The following is a 9,842-nucleotide window of genomic DNA, read 5'->3' as shown; positions in this document are numbered from 1 at the left end:
TTATTTATTGGTATCCAGCCTCTTATCTGACCATCTGTATTTTCTTCTGTATTTCAAGCATCGAGAAGCAGGGCTTTTGCTAGCAGGGTTCTGGTTAATACTGCCAGTTGGAGGCACTAATGTAAGATCAGGAAGGGAGTGGAATGGAGAAGCCAAGTTCTCCCTCTGGCCATGGTGGCAGGTCCAGGGCTGATGCAAACATGCTCCAGAGTGGCAGTGATGGGGAAGCCAAAGGCAGCAGTGGCCCCAACAAATACATGGATATTTCTCCCTCAGGGGCTGCAGCTGCTTCCGGTAGGAAGCTTCCTGCTTCTCAGGATGAGATCTTGCTCTTCCAGCCCTACCAAATATTTTGAGACTTGCTTCCTGTTTTAACTCCCTCTCTGCTTGAAATATCCTGAATGCTTTTTGCGTTTCTTCTTGGAATCTGACAGATACAGAAGATAAGCATTTGAGTTATTTTTATAAAGCCTGCTCAAACTGATCACACCATTTGACAAACACAGCATAAAAAGGCAATGACAAACTGGTTTTATTAATGAAGGTCAATGCAAAACTTCTAAATAAAATGTTATATAAAATATTAAAATAAAAACAGATTTTAATGAATAGTTTTATAAGTAATAAATCATGAGTAACTGGGGCTCTTCTCAAAGTCATTTATCATATCAATATGTCGAAGGAGGACAAGGGAATGAAATAACAGGTGTACATTTTCCAAAGAGGGACACAAATTTGTTTCTTATGTTAATGTACTCATATAGCCCCAAAGAATCAGCTGAAAAGCTATTAGACACAATATGAATATTTAATAAATTGCCTGGTTACAAAATTAATCTATAAAATAATTAGCCTTTTATTTTAAAAATAATAAATATGAAAGAAAATATCTTAGTCACGAAAGCAAGGAGAAAAATAAAACCAGAGGAATCTTTTGAAAATGCGTAAATCTGCATGAAGAGAACTTTAGAACACTGACTAGGGCATAGAAAGCACACGGAAGACATGAAATGGTATATCTTATTTTTTGGCTAGCAAGCTTAACATTGCAAAGATATGAATCTTTTGTAAATTCATCTGCCAAAACTCTATATTCTCATCCAAATGCCACAATGTTTAATTTTATTTTTTTGTTTTTTGATTCTGACGAAATAATTCTAAAATACAAAATTGGGTGAATACTGAGGAAAAAAAAGAAAAGTAATGTGGGCAGTCTAACTGTATCCAAGAATAAAATGTACCATGAATGTTACAGTAATGAAATCAGTATGGCTCTGATGCAGAAACAAGCCTGTTGACGATGAACCAAAACAGGAAGAGCAAAATAAACTCATGTACTTAGGGGAATTTGGCATACGATGCAGTTGACATTTCAAATTTTTAAAGGTATCCACTTCTTAGTATAAAGTAATAGGATAATTAACTACTTGTGTTACACAAATTTAAATAAATCCAGATCCCTCCACCTCTCATTATATAAAAATAAATTCCAAATTAGTAAAAAACATAACATATAAATGAAAATTATAACTATTAAAAGGGCACATGAGAAAATTCATTTTTATACTTTCAGTGGTGAAAGCTCTCCTAAGAATAGAGCCAGCAACTATAAAGGAAAATAACTGCTATATATTTTTAGCATAAATATTAATTTTTTTATGTTTATTTATTTTTGAGAGACGGAGTGCAAGTGGGGAGGGACAGGGGAGAGGGAGACAGAATCCAAAGCAGGCTCCAGGCTCTGAGGTGTCAGCACAGAGCCTGATGTAGGGCTCGAACCCACGAGCCCTTAGATCATGACCTGAGCTAAAGCTGGTCGCTGAACTGACTGAGTCACCCAGGTGCCCCTGAGCATAAACATTAAAATTTTTCTGTTAGGTAAGATAAGTAGATTGATGGATGAATGAATGGAGAGAGTCAAATGACAAATTTTTTTTTTACTGAGCAAAAAAAATTTATAAAATGTATCAAGCAAAAGGATTGAATCTTTCAACAGACAGAAGAGCATATTAAAATCAGTGTGAAAAAGATTAACAAACAATCCAAAAGAAAAATAGTCAAAGTATAAAAACAAATAGTCAAAGGGAAAAATATAAATAATTAACAACCTCAAGAATAGTCCTAACATTCTTCAAAATTAATGAAATGCAATTTAAATCATAAAACACACTTTCTTAGTAATCACATTAGGAAAAATTAAACAAGTCTACAATCCCATTGTTTGCAAAATTGTATACAGTAACTGATGGTACAATTTTGTTGGAGGTAAATTGCACTTTCTATACAAACTTCAAACTCATATAGCCCATAAAGGAAGACTGGAGATTTCCTTGTATATTTCATTTATATATTAAACACATATTTATTGAACACTTACTATGTGCATTCTATATTAAATACCAGGGATACAGCAGTGACCAAGACAGTGTTTGTCCTTGCAGTATCAGCTATTTAAAATGTGGCATTGCTTATAGTGATTTAGAAAAACAAACTTGATGTTAGGAGAATCTTTGTGTTTTGGTAATCCACACAACCTGATACCATGAAATTATTAAAGAGAATGAGGTAAGTATGAATCTACTTTGTGGGAAAAGTTTGTGAGCTATTTTGAAGCAGAAAAAGAAGTCATATTAGGGATGTATAGTATGATTTTATCCCAAAGCTTGTAAAGGTACGCACACATACACACACACACACAGACATACACACAAACCTATGTGCCATTCATGTGCCTATAAAATAAAACTGGAAGAATATAAACCTCCTTCAAGAGATCATAGCTGGAAAGTTGCATGGGAACATAGGGAGATGTCAGACTGTTTCTAACTTCACAGCATTCCAAATGGTTTGTATTTTTTTCTCATAACCATATATTAATTCTTTAATAATTAAAGAACTCCATCTCTGATATTTTTGGAAAGAGTTCTCTCAAAGGTTCTTTTACATTTATTCCAACAGAACATTGAGATCTGTTGGCAAACGTCATGTTCCTATTTCCCCCCATGGGAATGCCTTCCTGCTTAATGAAGCAATCCAGCCTGCAGGGAAGAGTACAGGCAACACCATTTGGAACACCTAACCATACTCCGAGAGCTGTACTCCTTAACTGGGGGGTAGGCTGTCTCACATAGAATTGACTTCAGTCTTGACGTTCAATGCCTTCTAGCATTATCACTAAGTTTCCCCTCACCTTTGTGGGGTACTCATGCTAGATGTCATCTCTGCTGTTGTTTGTTTTTGAGAGAGAAAGAGACTAGGGGAGGGATTGAGGGAGAGGGAGATAGAGGATTCCAAGTAGGCTCCATGCTGACAGCAGAGAACCTGATGTGGGGCTCAAACTCATGAACCATGAGATCACAACCTGAGCTGAAGTCAGAAACTCAACCTAGCCCCATGAGGTGTTTATTTTAACAGTGTCCCTTTTATATTCAGTGCCTGGGCCAAATATGAAAAAGCCGATGGGCCTGACACTTCATTTTGCAAATACACCCTTTCTGGCATCAGAGATAGTCCCAAGGCAGCAGTGCCATGGGCATCTTAAAATAAAACATCTTTCTTACACAGAAGAGGTTTACAATCCTGTAAAGGTTTTGTCATGGCATTTAAGTAGCCTGATATTCTACAATGCAGTCATACCTACAAGTTTGATGGATTATATTTTGGGAACAATGATTGTTTTCAGTGAGGGGAAAGCCTCCACAGACGGATTGATACTGGGCTCCATGCTGGGTCTTATGCATTAATCATGAAGTATCATGCTTATGCAAATGTGTAGACTCCCAATTAGGCAGAGAGCACAGAGCCCTGGGAATAATGTTATGGGCTATTGGGCCTTTGAAATACACTCCTTGGCCAAATTTTCAAAAGCAAAGCAGATTTGAGATGCCTTTTTACTCTTGAAAACAGGTGTACAATTGTCTTCTTAGTGCTTATTTCATGCCTTCAACCTTAAAATAAAGCTTTCTCCCAGTTGGCATGATTTTCTCTCATTGCTCAACAGAAGCAGTGGAAATTCTGAATCACTGACAAGAAAATAAAATGTTCATTCAAAATCTATACGTGCTGAGAATATTGAGGATACATCAATATTTGGGTTTTTTTGCCACACATTTTGAATGTTTCATATATTCAGTTTTCCTCTGGCAAGCTCTGCCATCTCTTATATTTTGTGTGATTAATCAAAATATTCAGGTTTCTATTTTGCAAATCCTCTGCACACGATGCAAATATTATGAAGGGAAAACACAAAATGCTGGAAGACAAACTTTCGCTTTTATGTATTACTTCTCATTTTCAAACTTTACTTTGCTAACTTGAAACTGCTGATGTCTTACCCAGGCTCTTATTTTCATAAGACACCTGTTGGATCCATACCAGTATTTGAAGAGGATGTAGCGGTGGGTGGGAATGAGAGAGAATAAGAAGAAAGTTTAAAGAAGTTTTAGCTATCCCTCATTTAAATATCTCTACCTGAACAAACTGAGGCTTGGGGGTGGGGGGTTGGGGGGATGGGGAAAATGAGTGATGGGTATTGAGGAGGGCACTTGTTGGGATGAGCCCTGGGTATAGTATGTAAGTGATGAATCATGGGAATCTACTCCAGAAGCCAAGAGTATACTGCATACACTGTATGTTAGCTGACTTAACAATAAATTATATATGTATATATATATGAAAAAATATCTCTACGGTGGTCATTTTGAATGTAGTTATGCCTATTTTGCTAATATTAACTCAGATTATGCAGATAAATTGGCAAATCAAGTGTTGCTACATAAGAAAAGTTTGTAGGTTAGGAAAAAGGATGAAAAGATTTTTTTTAGTCATATATTCTGTAATCCTTACCTCTATCTAGTTTAACAAAAGATTCAGATACGCATTTAAACATTTTCTTATTTAACTGGGAACCAGCTTAGTTAGCAAATTCCTGCTTCCTTCATCAACAATATCTAGGACACAGCTGACTGATAAGTCATTTACTATATAACTCTTGCTTCCAGTATAACACTCATTCATGGCTTGAGTGGGGTTGAGGACTGAGAGAGAGAAATGGAGAGAAAGAGGGGCAGGAAGGGAAGGAATGGGGGTAGAAGGAGGGAGGGAGACTGTAGGACCAAGGGAGAGAGAGAGAGAAAGAGACAGAAAGAGAGAGAGAGAGGAGACTTTCTTTAAAACGTTTAGCAATTGAAGATAATGGCTGGAAAACTCTCCTTTAAGAGGAGAAAAGACTTCTTGACTTTTAAAAATGGTGTTAATCCACTGCTCTGTTTTTCAGAATGCCCTTGGCTATGTGAGTAGCACTTCCAATTAGATCTGGTTGAAAAGTTTGTGCAGAAATCTCAAGTCCTTCAAATGCAATTTATTACTTTAGGCTATTCAACCAAAGATTGGCTTTTCTTAGCCCAAATCATAATATGGTCTTCGTAAGTTAGTCCAGACAATATTTTCTGATATAGCTTCTTAATCCTGGCAACAAAATCATCCATTTTTCTTCTCTCTTTTTCTTACACACACACACACACACACACACACACACACGATTTTAATAATTAAAAACAATTTTAAGTAACTACTGCTCCTCCATTTATGAAGACCCTAGAAAAATGTTTTTGTGTGTGTAATCATTGTTTCAGTTGAGAAACTCATTTCTAAATACATTATTAAAAAACCAGGACCAGAAAGTGGACTTTGAGGACACGTCCTAAGTTTCCTATGACCTTTGAGTAGCTATGAAAAGAGAGCTGTATCCCCTTACCCAAAGTAGGCCCCACTTTACAAGTGGGGCCCTCTCCTCATCTCCAAATTTGGAAAGATCACTCTCCCCACTGCCACTGCCTCCCTGGAACCAGAAGCCTATAAAGAGAAAAGATCAAAGGGTGAGGAAAAGGCCATGGTACCTCTTCCCAGAAAAACATCTGATTTCTGTTGTGGGTAGGTTTATTTAGGTGTTTTCTGTTTCCATAGCAAAAAATGAAGCATCAACTGGAGAAATAAGGCCATAGAAAATTATGATGTCAAGTTGAAATTTGTTGAATGGAAATTAATGACACTTAATGATGCTCCAGAGTTTTCTCCTCTTGAAGCAAGGTTATAAAAGGGCTTTGTGTGTCAATGTGTTGACTGCTTGCTTGGCTTTGTGTTGTTGCTTTGATTTTGTGTTTACTATGCACGACAAGTATTTCTTCCCACTATGGTCTGGAACAAAAGGGGCAGAGTGACGCTTGGCACTGAGAGACAAGTATAATCATATCCCTATGAAAATAATCTAGTACTATGATTTGGTAAAATGGAACTCTTTCAGGCAGGATAGCCTTTGCCTGTAGAAGGTGGTGATCATTCTCTACAGATATGCAGAGAAGCAAGAAAGGACGGACTTAAGTTTCCTAGAGCATTCCACTACCCCATACCACCCATCCCTTACATCAAATAAATTTCCCAACCCTGTTGGGAATTGAGCTCAATAAAAATACCTCCGCATGACTCTGCCAGCTAATCGCCACCAAATGTGTTCCATCTCTAACTTTGTCCTCTCTCAGTTAGCTACAGTAAGCTGTTCTGCAATGACAATCTCCACTACTTTCCCCCCCCTCTATTTAGCCTTTACTTCTAATTAGAACAAATAGCAGCAGCTTTCAAAGTGTGGTCTGGGGGCTCTTGGGATAGCCCCAAGACCCCGTTAGGAGGTCCTCATGGTCAAACCTATGCTTTTGTAATGTTATTTGTCTTTTCTACTTTTTAGAAAGTAGAAAAAGCAACATGAAGTGTTTCACAGATTTTTAAAATCGATTTTAATTTAATTTTAATGACTTAATTAATAATTTTAATGACTTAATTAATAATTTGAATATATTAATTTAACAGATTAAATGCAGAAGCAGATATGAGATTCCAGCTGTATTTTACTTTTACTTTTTTTTTAATTTAAATTTTAGTTAGGTAACATACAGTGCAATATTGGTTTCAGGAGTAGAATTCAGTGATTCATCACTTGTATACAACACCCAGAGCTCATCATAACAAGTGCCTTTTTTAATACCCATCACCCATCTAGCCCATCCCCCCACCCAGCTCCCTCCATCAATCCTCAGTTTGTTCTCTATAGTTAAGAGTCTCTTGTGGTTTGTTTCCCACGCGTCTCTTTTTTTCCCTCCAGCTGTCTTTTATTAACAGACGTTAAAGAGATTTAAAAAATTGCAAAAATATAAAACAATGCTCATCTTCTCACTAATTTTTTCTTTTGGAAAATATGGTAATATTTCATTAAAGTATGTTGTTTGTGTTAACAAATAATGGGTTTATTGTTATTTTAACCTATTAATAAATAAATGATCTTAAATTTGTTGAGTTTTAATTACATATATGAGGAACACTGATAGATGTAATCAACATAAGAAAAGGACTTTGGAATTGTCCATAATTTTTAAGGATTTTCGGGAATCCTGAGACCAAACCATCTGAGAATCCTTAGCTTACAAAGTGAGCAGAACAGAGGTGAAGTAGGAAATGATGCCTTTGTCTTTAGTGTCACGAAGTGCTTATAAATGAAGCCCAGCTGGGTCTTGCTTCACAATAATCAAGTGTACTAATGTTAATATTCACAATGAAGATAAATGAAGATGAAGATATTCACAATGAAGGTAAATGTGGTAAAATTCAAGTTATAAGCAGATTTTGATGAGTTTTTAAAGAGCACTGTTGGGGCGCCTGGGTGGCGCAGTCGGTTAAGCGTCCGACTTCAGCCAGGTCACGATCTCGCGGTCCGGGAGTTCGAGCCCCGCGTCAGGCTCTGGGCTGATGGCTCAGAGCCTGGAGCCTGTTTCGGATTCTGTGTCTCCCTCTCTCTCTGCCCCTCGCCCGTTCATGCTCTGTCTCTCTCTGTCCCAAAAATAAATAAACGTTGAAAAAAATAAATAAATAAAGTGCACTGTCCTTCAAGAGTATTGAAAGGATGACCAGTTTTTCAAAACTGTAAGTGAATTTTCAATGTCTAAGAACATATACAGCCTGATGAACACTGTGGCCCGTAGTATAAGTGGGTTTAATGTAACACTCTTTAGATAGGAGAAAAATAACAGTAATTTAATTGGGCTTTGAAGCAAATAAAGCTGAGTAGTCTGCATTTGGTCTTTTTTACAAAAAATGAAAAACCCAGAATAAGATATAGGGAGAGTGACAATGTGACTGGCTTTAGAAGAAAGAGATTAATATCCTTTTCAGAACCAATTGATTTTAGCATGAGGTTTTTTCTGTTTGTTTGTTTTGTATTTTAGGTAGAAATAAGAAGAGCCAAGAATCATCCTAGGAGAAACTAGATTATTCAGCCAGATTTGCTGAACTTAAGGCTGAACTTGAACCACACAAGAGCCAAAGACACTAACTGTCCTCAGGAAAATTAATAAGGAAGTCCGTGAACAAGTTAACAAGTGACATCTAATTAGTAAAAAAGAGCATGCGTTGGCTGTGTGTGCGTGTTGGGGGTGCGGCGGGGGTGGCAGGGGCTCTGTGTGTGTGTGTGTGTGTGTGTGTGTTTGGTATTGGTGACTGGGTGTTCACAGCCTGTAGCACACACTCTTGATGACGGGAGCTTGCCATATTAATGGGCCTGAAGATGGTCCATTGGAAGGAGGAAGACGAAGAGCCCAGAGGTATGTGGTTTTTGAATAAGTCTCTCCTTTGCAGAAGGAGAAATGCACATATGCTTTTCTGATTTCTGGAGTGCACTTTCCAGTACATACAATGGCTACAGTCATCCCTAAAAGTCCTGTTCTTGACCGCTAGTTAAAGCGCCACGTTTTCATCAAGGGCTACTAATTCTGACATTTTATTTTCAGCCATTTGGGTCAGTTGACATTTGACTGGTTCCTGAGTTTATTATCAGAAGATGGTTTTTGCTTCTATTCAGTGATTGAACTGTTAGTTCATTTCTTGCTGAACTAATTTTTATCAAATTTTTCAAAATGTCATCATCTTTAGCCAAAAAAAGAACAGGAAAGATCTTTCTTCAAGTTAGGACTCTTTATAGAGTCTGACATTAGCTTAACAAAAAAGGTTAGAATGAAAAATTCTGGCCATCTTCATTATAGGTGTGGCCACGGCCTCTACTTAAATTTTTCATTAAATGTGTTCCATTTAATATATGTCACATCTATGCACGCCTAAATTGGAGCTACTTCAAAGCTACCTAATGATATTGAAACTTTTTATATAATTAAACCACATGATGGACAAGGCAAACCACCAGTCTTCCTTCTCACCCACTATAGGGTGCCAAGAAATCATTTTCTAAGATGTAGCATCTAAACTATCTGTAATTTCTAGATTATTCAAGGGCCTTAGTTGCTTATAGCTCATACATACAAATGTACACATCCGCACACATCCTGCTGAATGGTGCTCAAAAAATATGGGAAAACAGTTAAATGTAGAAGATACGTGTCAAAAATAGAAATTAAACTGAAAAGATTGAACTGATAAGACCACTTAAGCAAGTGTAAGCAAGCAAGCAGCACAAAACATGCAATCAATTAAACAAGAGGGCAGGGTTGAGAGCAGTAAGCTTGTGTGGAAATAAAAAAGCTAAGGCTAGAAAGGGTTAACAGCTGAAACACACACACATGTGCAGAAAACAGGCCCTGTTCTGAGTAGCCTTTGAAAAATTTTTGAAGGGAATTTCAGGTTTCTTTGGATATGGAAGGGCTGTAGGAAGCTCATTTCTGGTAAGGAATGCTAACAGTGTTCCATGTAGCTACGGTGAGAGCGGTCAGACACCCCACATAGAAGGTTTTCTCACACACACAAAAAGTAAATATGGTGATTGCCATCTTGCATAAGATACATAAAAT

This window comes from Prionailurus bengalensis, chromosome B3, assembly GCF_016509475.1.
Source record: "Prionailurus bengalensis isolate Pbe53 chromosome B3, Fcat_Pben_1.1_paternal_pri, whole genome shotgun sequence".
NCBI classification, from domain to species: domain Eukaryota; kingdom Metazoa; phylum Chordata; class Mammalia; order Carnivora; family Felidae; genus Prionailurus; species Prionailurus bengalensis.
Note: the sequence above shows the minus strand (reverse complement) of the source record.